The following is a 12499-nucleotide window of genomic DNA, read 5'->3' on the forward strand; positions in this document are numbered from 1 at the left end:
CCCTCATCCTGCTGCTTTTCTCACTTGGGCTGGCTTTTTCTTCTAGACCAGAGATTAAAAAAGAAAGAAACCAGCAGTTTGTGAATGGGCAAGACAAGCTGATGGTGTCACCAATTTTAGCCACTTACAGTGGGATTTTCAACCGCACTCCGTATTCGCCAAACTCTGCTCCCATTGGCGCTGCTGACCAATTGTTAGCTCTTTGACCACCTTGGACGCTTTCAGAGAACTATCCATGGTGACTCCAAGATCCCTTTTTGAGTGGTAACAGCAAATTTAGACCACACCGTTATATATGTTAGTCTTAAAGGTGCCACGGGACCCTCTGTTGCCTTTTACAGATTCAGACTAACACAGCTACCCCTCTGATACTTGACACCATTATATATGTGTACTTGGGATTATTTTTTTTTAATGTGAAATACTTTGCACTTGTCAATGTTGAATTTCATCTGCCATGTTGTTGCCCATCACCTAGTTTTGTGAGCTTCCCTCTTCACGGATTTGGATTTACTATCTTGAATAATTTTGCATCATCTGCAAACTTTGCCACTTCACTTGTCACTCCCTTTTCCTGATAATTAATGAATATGTTGCACAACACTGCTCCCAGTACAGGTCTCTGGGAGACCCCACTCTTTACCTCTCTCCATTGAGAAAACTGACCATTTATTCCTACCATTTGTTCCCTGTTTTTAACCAGTTACTGATCCATGAGAGGACCTTCTCTGTTATCCCATGACTGCTTAGTTTATTTAAGAGCCTTTGGTGAAGGACCTTGTTCAAGGCTTTCTGAAAGTCCAAGTACCCTATATTGACAAGAATCACCCTTATCCACATGCTTGTTGATACCCTCAAAGAATTCTAATAGATTGGTGAGCTATGACTTCCCTTTACAAAAGCCATGTAGACTCTTCCCCAACAAATGGTGTTTATCTATGTGATAAGTCTGTTCTTTACTATAGTTTCTACCAATTTGTCCGGTACTGAAGTCAGGCTCACCACCCTGTAACTGGCAGCCCTTTTTAAAAAATTGTGTTGCATTAGCTACCCTCCAGTCATGTGCTAGAGAGGCTGAGTTCAGCAATATGAGTTCCATAATTTCATACCTGAGTTCCTTCGGGACTCTTGGGTGAATACCATCTGGTCCTGGTGCCTTATTACTGTTTAATTTATCCATTTGTTCTAAAACCTCCTCTATTGACACCTCAGTGTGGGACAGTGTTTTAGATTTGTCACCCAGAAAGAATAGCTCAGGTGTGAGTATTGCCCTCACATCCTCTGCAGTGAAGACTGATGCAAAGAATTCATTTAGCTTCTCTGCCACGGCCTTGTGTTCCCTGAGTGCTCCTTTACCACCTTGGTCGTCTAGTGGCCCCACTGCCTGGTGGGCAGGCTTCCTGCTTCAGATGTACTTAAAACATTTCTTACTGTGGGATTTTGCATCTTTAGCAAATGGCTTCTCAGATTCTTTCTGGGCCTGCCTTATTATACATTTACACTTAACCTGCCAAGGTTGTGCTCCTTCCTCTTATCCTCACGAGGATCTGACTTCCAAATTTTAAAAGATGCATTTTTCCCTTCTACTGGCCTCCATCATTCTGCTGTTCAGCCACCGTGATCCCCTTATTGTCTTTTCTGATTTACATTTCGTGTGAGCCTCTCTTATGGTGTTTCTAATAGTCCCCAGGCTGCTTGCAGGCACTAACCCTTGTGACAGCTCCTTTTAATCTCCATCTAACAAGTGTCCTCATTTTTGTGCCATTCCCTTTTTTAAAGCTAAATCTCACCATGGTGGGGTTGTTTGTTTGTTTGGTTTTTGGTATTATCCTCCTGTGAGGATGTTCAACTGAATTCCATTATGGTCACCGTTACTGAGTCACCTCTTGGACCAGACCCTGTGCTTCACTTAGAACTAAATCAAGCATGGCCTCTCCCCTTTCGTGGTTGGAGGGGCTGTGTTGGTTCTGTTTTAAGGTTGCTTCCCCTCGCTCCCCTAAGCTCTTGGGCAAATCAGTGTTTGTCACAGAGATGGGGAATATTTAGGAGGAAACATCTTGACAGTGTCTCTCTAACACAGCAGTGGGGGGGAAATGTGATACCGTTTCAGATATTTAGGGTGCTGAGTGTATTTGTAAATATAAACTGCAGGAATGTCTAGTTTCATCTATCTGTAACTAGGAAATAATTGGACCATGAGATGATGGGAGAAAAATGAAGAGACTGAATTCTCACTAAGTGCTGTAATGAAATCTGTCAGGCGAGTGAGATAGTGCAGACAAGCTGGGAATATTTGTGTATTCTGTGTGTCCAGTGCTGACATAGCAACAATGCATAGTAACAGGCCTGCATTTGGTTAGACCCAGAAACACCACATTTCCCAGATGTGCAGATTGGCCATTACTTGACAGGATTCCTTCGGCTTCCTGTGTGAGCCCTGAACAGCGCTGTGGCCACTAGCATAGCACCTTTCAGCTGAGGATCTCAAAGTGCTTGACAAACATTAAGTAATTAAGCTTCTATGTACATCAGGTAGATAAGGACATGGAGACTAGGGGACTTGATCAAGGTCATTGAGCAACTTGGTGGCAACATTAGGAATGTTCTGGACTCCCCATCTCCTGTTCTAAGCCGTAAGTGACTCTGCAAGAAGACTTTTCCCATTGACCCTCCACCCTTCTCTATTACAGTGCCCCAGTTCTGGTTTGCTTATGGCAAAAAATAAGCAATGCAGCGCTGCTGTGAATTTCTGGGGGGGAAGGGATAGCTCAGTGGTTTGAGCATTGGCCTGCTAAACCCACAGTGGTGGGTTCAATCCTTGAGGGGGCAATTTAGGGAACTGGGGTAAAAAATGTCTGGGGATCGGTCCTGCTTTGAGCAGGGGGTTGGACTAGATGACCTCCTGAGGTCCCTTCCATCCCCTATGATTCTATGACCTCTGGAAAGTCCCTCCCATCTCAGAGGAGCCTGAGGAGAAATGAAGTAGGCTCTCAGCAACCTGGCTGCTTCATAGAGGTGAAACCCCACAAGTACCCTGAACCATGGGATCCTTCAGTGGCTTGAGAGAAAACTAGCTAAAGCCTGGGAGACAAAATCAGAGCTTGTCCTTGTTTGAATAGCACCAGAATAGCATCAAATTTGTTCCTGGGTTCTTTCCAGATCTAGCTCCAAAGACCTTCTAATCTATAAATAAGAGTTTGGGGAAGTGATTTCACCATGGGGTAAGTTCTGCCCCTGGAGGTTCAGGAGTGTAACTGAGGCCCATGGTATATAGTGCCTCCTATAGTTGATAGCTGGTCATCCTTATGAACAGAGACAATTCAATACTTTAATTTGTCCTGGAGTTTTAGTAATTCTTGGGCATTGAGGGCATGATCCTGTGATATGCTAAATTTCTGCAATTCCCATTAACGTCTCTGGAAGAACCTCTCAGGATGAGGCCCTTTAGAAAGTAAAGTCTTTTTAATGCATCATCAAATATTTAGACAGACGTTTATACAGGGAATGTTGTGTTTCTTAATCACCCTTTTGTAAGAAATTCCACTAGCCTCTTCCGTTACGAGAGAGGTAGGAAGATGCAGCCAACAATCTGGAGTGCCATATATGGTCATAATCCCCTGGGTGTTTCATAGAATAGTATGGTCATTGGTCACATCCACTTTTAAGGTTGTGTGTGAATATTTCTTCCCTTTATGTCTGCCTAAGCACTCGGGAATGTAGAACTCAAAATCTTAAAATGTATAAATTAAAGTTGTCATCTTTGTGCATCATGTCAGCTTTATTAATGGCTGTGACTAGGTTCTTTATTCTTTGCTATTACTATGTATTACATCCAACTGGAAGGGCAGAGCAATGCTGAGGATAAAATGTCAGTGTTATGAAGAAGAGAAAATCAGCCTGCTCTGACTACTGAATTGGGTCAGCATAGAAATGGAGCTCAGTCTTGGACAGTAGAAGACAGTGATAGTTGTGGAATTCCCCCCACCAATACTGTATGAGGCCGACGTTTTGCCAACTCTTAGATGCATGCATTGGAGGCCTGTTGGATTGAGTGCTGTGCCCATCCTAGCCTCCTGTTGGGTCAGTGCACATCAACCCTGCCATGCAGCACCCTGTGCTGTTCCAGTCTTGGGCCCCTCGCACAGCTCAGTCATGGCCTATCCCCCCTGCTGTCCCAACGAGCCCCCAGCCCAGTTCTGCATGTGCATCTCCTTTGCTCTTCCCGTTTTGGGAACACCAGCTGTCCCAAGGCACCTCATGTCTGCCTAGTAGAACTTCCTGCTGCTCCATTTGTGGGCCTCCCAACGCAGCTCTGCAAATGCACTTCCCTCCTGGCCTGCAGGCCCCTTGTTCTGCACAGCATGTTGGGGGTGTTTTTATGCAATATGATCATGGATGGGTAGACCAGTTATTTTTGTTGCTGTTATAACTTCTAGTTAACACTGGATGAGCTAGAACAGATGAGGGGCATTTTAAATGCAATGTCTTGGGGGGTGCGGGTGGTTTCCACCCAGACAGTTGCAGGGAGATCATTGACATTTTCAGGACATCTTGTGCAAATCTTCCTATACTTTGTAGGTCCCCCTGCAATCTGTAGTAAGAGAGAATTGAAAAAACGGCTGGCATGGGCCACTGGATATCTGTGCAGAAGGTTGTCAGATGTAATGGACATTTTCCCCTCCTCCTCAGATTTTATGGACACTTCTGGAAAACCCACAGGAATTTTTTTTGTTTAAACAAATACCCCTGAAAACTCAAATAAGTTGTGCAGTTAAATTATTTGTGTCTTTGAGCAGTTTAAAATAACTGTTTCATCAACACATATTTGCCCTGGTCTCTGCTGTGAGAGGTGGAGACAGGACAGAAGCGTGGCTGCTCAGGAGATTTGTGCAGACTGTAGGGCGAAGAAGCTACGAACTTGCAAGGTGCATGCAGATGAAACATTTTAAGTCCGGTGAGACTAGATCAGCATCTGCAGCACCCCATGCAAATGTCAGCGGTTGAACTGCTCGCTATGGAAGAGGAATTAATTCCCTGATGACCGTCCTGCTGCTTTGAGTCACTGTCCTGCTGTATCACACAGAGTTGTTCACAAACTGGGTTTTTCCAGAATTAGTGCTGGGTGGATCCTACGAAGATGCAGTCAGGAAGCCTTCAGTAGACTTACACCAGGGATAAACCTGGCTCAGGACTTCCAGGGTCTTCATTCTCTGTGGCCAGTATCTCCCAGTTTCTCTGATGCGGGAAACACAAGCCTTGATCCTGTAGTAGGGTACATAAGAGAATTGTGTAAGCCTCAAAACTAGAAGGCTTAGAGGGATGGAACTCTCAGCTCCCTCTATAGGGAAGAAGTGAAAAACCAGCACCATTGACATGAATTATACTGGTGGTTACCCATAGTTCCACACACTGTATTTTGTTGCATTAGCTGGGATTTGTCAGTGTTCCAATTGCACAGCTAATAATAGATTGTTACTATGAATATATTTGTGAAAGGGCATTGGAATTGTGGAAGATACATCCAGAGTAAGTGGGTCACCCTGACTTTATAGGAAGTGGACCCTGGTTTGGGAATGGGATTCAAACTCAACAGAAGAGAGTAGAGAGGTCTGCTTTAAAGAGCAGGAGCTCTTGTCTCAGGGAGCAAAGAGGCTAGCCCAGTGTCCTGTTCTGCCCCCGGAAGGTTCTGAAGCCTGTGTGGAATGATTCTGATGGGGAGGGTGGGCCACCAGTAATGGACAGATGGCTTCAGAGGGTGGAGGTGATTGGACCTGCAGCAGTAATACACAGCTGTCTGTGCAGTGACACCCTCCTGTCCACTTGACAGCTGCTTTTGTAGCAAGGTTTAACTGGACCAGCAGCAGTGGTGCAGAACCAGCCAGGTAGCTGCTTATCAGAGCAGGACATAGTGGTGCGGCTGTGTCTAGACTGGAGGAGATGACTCAGAGCTGTGAGTTGGCTTTTCGGTGGGTGGCGATTATTGTGCCACTAAGAGTTCTGGACCTCAACAAACCAGACAATTCCTACCTGGCCCTGGGGTTGGTCACTCTGCTTGTACACTAACAGGGTTTGCTCGTGCTGGGTATGTAAATATTGGCAGTTTGGTTCTCACATGTTTCTTGTTTGTTTTTTCCTTTTCCTTCTAGCCGAAGAGATGTGTGGTTCTGTGTTCCCAAGGACTCTGGGTGCTGGTGAACAGGGAAGAACCATCTTGATCGGGGACCAGGGAGGTTCTCTTTTAGTTCCCCAGAGGCAGAAGTAGGAGTTTGACTCTGCACGGGGTCTTGAGCCATTGTTTTATTTATTGTAGACGTGGGCCCTTAAACCGACTGAACCAGGCCCTTGTTGCTGCCATTAGCACCTAGCCAAAGAGTCACAGTTGGAGGTTGTTCTGGGTGTACAACTGAGACCTGTGTGCACCAGAATCCAGAGGGATGTGCTGGCATGAATTTCCGTGCCCTGTGCTCTGTTCTGACCAGTGGTCAGTCAGTCTTTGGTTGTAGCCTCCCACCTCTTCTGCCCTCCCTCTCTGCCTCTAGGGTCCTTTCCTCTGGGAGGTGGGGGGTGGAAGGGAGACCAGCCCCAATGTTCAGCTCTAGTAGTCCAGCTGGCCTGTGTGTGGGTGTGAGAGGGGTTAAGACCTGGCAGAGTCCTCAGCGCCCTGCACACCTGCTCCCTTACTCGCAAAAGAGGGGGGCAGGGAAGAGGTCGATCTGAGGAGACAGGCACAGCCGAAGTGCAATTCTCATCTCAACAGAGAGGCCTCCGCTAGATGCGCTCCACTTCAGCCTCACCTATGCTACACTAGCTGGCAGTCTACCCTGGTGCTCCCACCAGGGCTGTGCCCACAAGCAGTGCAATGGTGGGAGAAGTTCAGAAAATGTGTAGGCCCAGCTTCAAGCCCTACTCCTGCAGTTAGGCAGAATCATATTATTAGACTCACAGAATCTTTAGGACTGGACCTCGAGAGGTCATCTAGTCCAGTCCCCTGCACTCATGGCAGGACTAAGTATTATCTAGACCATCCCCGACAGGTGTTTGTCTAACCTGCTCTTAAAAATCTCCAATGATGGAGATTCCACAACCTCCCTAAGCAATTTATTCCCATGCTTAACCACCCTGACGGAGTTTTTCCTAATGTCCAACCTAACCCGCCCTTGCTGCAATTTAAGCCCATTGCTTCTTGCCCTATCCTCAGAGGTTAACGAGAACCATTTTTCTCCCTCCTCCTTGTAACAACTTTTATGTACTTGAAAACTGTTATAATTCTCTCCCCCCGGCCTCCCTGCAGTCTTCTCATCTCTAGACTAAACAAACCCAATTTTTTCAATCTTTCCCCACAGGGCATTTTTTCTAAACCTTTAATATTTTTTGTTTCTTTTCTCTGGACTTTCTCCAATTTGTCCAAATTCTTCCTGAAATGTGGCGCCCAGAACTGGACACAATACTCCAGCTGAGGCCTAATCAGCGCGGAGTAGAACGGATGAATTACTTCTTGTGTCTTGCTTACAACACTCTGCTAATACATCCCAGAATTATGCTTGTTTTTTTTGCAACAGGGTTACACTGTTGACTCATATTTAGCTTGTGATCCACTCTGACCCCCAGATCCCTTCCCGCAGTTCTCCTTCCTAGGCAGTCATTTCCCATTTTGTATGTGTGCAACTGATTGTTCCTTCCTAACTGGAGCACTTTGCATTTGTCCTTATTGAATTTCATCCTATTTACTTCAGACCATTTCTCCAGTTTGTCCAGATAATTTTAATCCAATTCTCCAAAGCACTTGCAACCCCTCCCAGCTTGGTATTGTCCGCAAACTTATAAGTGTATGCCATTATCTAAATCATTGATGAAGATATTGAACAGAACCTGACCCAGAACGAATCCCTGTGAGACCCCACTCGATATGCCCGTCCAGCTTGAGAGAACCACCGATAACTAGTCTCTGGGAATGGTTTTCCAACCAGTTATGCACCCACCTTATCGTAGCTCCATCTAGGGTGTATTTCCCTAGTTTGTTTATGAGAAGGTCATGTATCAAAAGCCTTACTAAAGTCAAGATATACCCCATCTAACGCTCCCCCCCATCCAAAAGGCTTGTTACCCTGTCAAAGAAAGCTATTAAGTTGGTTTGACGTGATTCGTTCTCAAGAAATCCATGCTGACTGTTACTTATCACCTTATTATCTTCCAGGTGTCTGCAAATGGATTGCTTAATTATTTGCTCCATTATTTTTCTGGGTACAGAAGTTAAACTGACTGGTGTGTAATTCCCTGGGTTGCCTTTATTCCCCTTTTTATAGGTGGTGTCAGGGTTCCCTCCCTACTCTGAACTCTGGGGTACAGATGTGGGGACCCGCATGAAAGACCCCCTAAGCTTATTTTTAACAGTTTAGGTTAAAAACTTCCCCAAGGCACAAATCCTTCCTTGTCCTTGGATGAATACTGCTGCCACCACCAAGTGAGTTAGACAAAGATTCAAGGAAAAGAACCACTTGGAGTTCCTGTTTCCCCAAAATATCCACTCAAGCCTTTTCTCCCCCCTTTCCTGGGGAGGCTTGAGAATAATATACCAACCAAATAGGTTAACAAAGTGGGCACAGACCAGCCCTTGGGTTTTTAGGACACTAAAAACCAATCAGGGTCTTAAAAGCAGAACTTTATCATAAAGAAAAAAGTAAAAGAAACACCTCTGTAAAATCAGGATGGAAGGTAATTTTACAGGGTAATAAGATTTATAACACAGAAGATTCGCCTCTAGGCAAAACTTTAAAGTAACAAAAAAACAGGAATAAATCTCCCTCTTCGCATAGGGAAAATTCACAAGCTAAAACAAAAGATAACCTAACGCATTTCCTTCCTATTACTTACAATTTGTAATCTTAGAGGCCGTTAGTTCAGGTCTGGCTTTGGGAGATGTATTTTCCCTGCCCTGCTTCCTCGCTGACCCAGAGAGAACAACACAAAGAGACAAAACAAAAACCTTCCCCCACAGATTTGAAAGTATCTTCTCCCCTCATTGGTCCTTTTGGTCAGGTGCCAACCAGGTTATTTGAGCTTCTTAACCCTTTACAGGTAAAGGAGGGATTTTATGCTACCCATAGCTGTATGTTTATGACAGGTGGGCACTACATTTGCCCTTATCTCACCTGTCTTCCATGACTTTTCAAAGAGAATCGCTAATGGCTCTGATATCTCCTCAGTCAGAAGCACTCACTGGCTACATGACAGCACTCTCACCAGCGCAGGATCATCCTGTCACCACCCTTCCCCTGCTGCTACCCGCACTGGCCATACTCAGGCTCACAGTTAGCAAAGGCAGAAGCATGTTCTGCTTCAGCTGATCCTTTGCCATGTGGCTTTACTCATTCCCAACAGACGATCATTTGTCAAAATCAGACCAGATTGTACATAACTCCTGCATTCTTCTGAGGGCCTCAGGCCTCCACTGCCAATCTTCTTTTTCCCACTGTTGGTTCTGTTCTTTCCTCTCTGCCCACATTCCCAACCTCGGCGTGGGACTGCCTGAGGAAAATCACCATTGTCTATTTTTATCAGCAACAATTTACTCCAGTAAGTGGCAGGGAGAGGTGTTCTCTGTATCCACAGCCAGATCTGAAGTCAATCTCTTTGGCCTTGTCTATATGCAGTAGTTCCACCAATTTAACTTCAAATTATTTTTTAATTGGATTAGTTAAGACACTGCAAATCACTGAGTGGACCCTGTTACTTCAGTTCCAGAGCATCTTATTTCAGGTTAGTTTAAGTCTAATTATTCCCAAAATGAGCCTGGTTTAAACCAATGTAAGAATGTCCACTTACCTTTTTGCTCCAGTTAAACTAAAGCAATTTAAAACTTCACACCTGAAGTTAAAATAGAGCAACTTTCACATGTAGACAAGCTCTTACACAAGGTTAAAGAAGGTTGCACTCCAAGTACCTTCAGAGCCCATTGTTACAGCGCCAAGAATGCTTTAGCCAGGAAATGGCATTCATAATTTCTTTTGTGCCAAATCTTCTGTAGTTTTCCCACGGCTATGTATTTTTTGTATGTGAAATAAAGCCTGTGAAAAGCACAAACAGGTTTAGTTTCTGCATAACTATGAAACTAAAATGAATCACGCTGTTTAAAGAGCCATGGTCAAGTTGATTTGTTTGGAACTAATGTGTGTTTTTTTTAAAATCCAGTTTCTGATTACGGGCTTCTGTAAATAATGTATGTTATGTGATTTGTATTATTTACAGGAGGTGCAGTCAGAGACTTGATTTTTTTTAAATCCAATCATTCTTTTTTGTAAAATGATATTTTTAATAAAGGCTTTTTGAGCAAGGGAGATGTTGATTCCAGGGGAAAGTGAAAGGACTAGACACAAAGTGCTGTCGAATGCAAGAAGTAAACAACAAAAAATAAGAATTTTCCCTCACGTCTTTAAGCTGTAATCATTTTAGGAGTTACATTGGGTACACACAGAAATGTGATTTTTTCAAGATGATGATTATGCCCCTTTAGAACCTAGCAATCACTGATTGTGTCTCTCTTCTCCCAGGTAGACGCCCCTTCCAGGAAGGGGGTCACCCATAAAAATCATGCAATGATGAAAAAAACCTGAGAAGAGTTACAAAATGCTTTGAATTGCATAGACGCTGCAGCCAATCTGACACCGGGTCAGTGGAGCCTATTTCCTCAATGCACGTGTCTCTTAAACTAGCATTCAGAACCAACCTTGCCCCTCAGAGACTAGTGATCTCAGTTAATGCATGCAGCTACCTGATGTTTGGGTTAGGGCAATTGTGAGGTAGATGGCATGGACCGGGAGGAGTGACAAAAGAGTAGTCTTCTTTATTATCATTCTAACATCAAAGACTTTGGGGCTATTTCCATACTTTAGCAAAAGGCAGCGTGGTCTAGTGGATAGGGTGCTGGCCTGGGAGTCAGGAGGCCTGAGCTGTGTTCCTTACTCTGCTACTGATCTCCCGTGAGACCCTGAACAAGTCCCTTCATTAAACCCACGGCCAAATTTAATTATGTGAGTAGTCCCGTTAAGTCAACTACCTTAACTACCTCACTGAATTTGGGCACTAGACCCTTGGATTACTGAGCGTGGAAGTGTGAACACTTTCCTCATAGTTAATACCAACCTAATGCCACCTAGTTGGTTGGGATTAATAGTAAAATGTTGTTTTAAGAAGTTTGAATACTTAGTAAAGTGGTTGATTTTGAAAAATATCTTGGTGCCTAAAGTTCATCCATGCACAAATTCAGTGACAGTGTGCTACAGGGGCAAATCAGACCTGCTGCTTAGGTCCCGTCCTTCTCCTTGCAGGATCAGGGCCTAAGAGCTTCCTACAGTAATGAACATCTGCCTGTCTGAGTTGGGTGTCTCCATCAAGGCTATAAATCTGACACTTTTCCCAACTTGTTGCTATCTATCTAGATATCTAGATTGTTATGTGGTCTCCATTACCATGTTTTATTTATACTCCCAATACCTCTGTGAGCTGCATTGTACAGCTGGGAAACTGAGGTACAGCAAAAGTAAGTGACTTACCCGTGATAACCCAGGCAGTCCATGGCAGAGTCCAAGCACCCTAATCGCTGGATCAGCCTTCCTCTTTCACGCCTGTTGCTCATTTCAGTTTTCATCCCAGTTGTATTTGTTTTTCCACCATCCTCAGCTTTTGAATTGATTTGATTTTAGCTGAAGACTAAACAAAAATACATTTGTCATCCTTTGGAACCTTCTTTGTTCCAATATTTATTATACATAAGTTAGCCCCGGGTGGTACCTTGCAACAATCTTGTCCAAAAACAAAATCTAAAGCAAAAGTTAATAAAACAGTCTGTTTAAATTTAATTTGATGCCTGGAAGTCCTCTTTTCAAAACCGGATAAATGAAGTTCGAGTGGAAATATAGATAGTAATTTATAGGCATGCTGTTAGGGTAAAATCATACCGTAAGGCTAAAAAGCAATGTATGAATAGATTTTTAAATCCCTTATCTGTGTTAACAGTAAAACCTTAGACTAATAAAACTGGTTTCAAAACATTTCATTACCTTGTCATCATTAGTACTCTTTTTTTACTTTAACTCTTTCAGACAGGTGTCCATCCAGTAATATAGCTTTGCAGATAACGATCAAGAAGTGATTGGGTAATAATGGGACCTTATGCTTTGGCTACTTTGCATATTCAAATATTTTATGGAATGTTTTAAGTATTCAGATGACTGAGATGTTTGCTGAAACCAAGGGCCCAATCCTGCAAACATTTAAGCATGGGCCTGATCCAGCACTTATTGAAGTTAATAGAAAGACTCCAGCTGACTTCAACAGATAATGGATCACGTCCTAGATGCGCAACTTTATTCACAGGGGTAGTCCTGTGTGTATAAAAACTGCTCACGTGCTTAAGAGTTTGCTCGATCAGGTCCTAAATTAAAGACATTAATTACACTGGCTGCTCCCCCCCCCCCCGGGTTTAGTTTGTGGGGTTCTGCCA

General features: G+C 43.9%; 1 long non-coding RNA gene across 1 annotated transcript; it reads right to left on the reverse strand.

The window, feature by feature from the left end:
- Positions 1-4752: 4752 nt before the first annotated feature.
- Positions 4753-11668, reverse strand: LOC128843422 (uncharacterized). The gene is made up of 3 exons (XR_008446263.1): positions 11550-11668; positions 9941-10064; positions 4753-5262 (listed from the first exon to the last, which is right to left on the reverse strand). It is a non-coding gene; the product is annotated as an uncharacterized LOC128843422 (long non-coding RNA).
- Positions 11669-12499: the final 831 nt, after the last annotated feature.

Source organism: Malaclemys terrapin, chromosome 9 (assembly GCF_027887155.1).
Source record: "Malaclemys terrapin pileata isolate rMalTer1 chromosome 9, rMalTer1.hap1, whole genome shotgun sequence".
Classification (NCBI taxonomy): domain Eukaryota; kingdom Metazoa; phylum Chordata; order Testudines; family Emydidae; genus Malaclemys; species Malaclemys terrapin.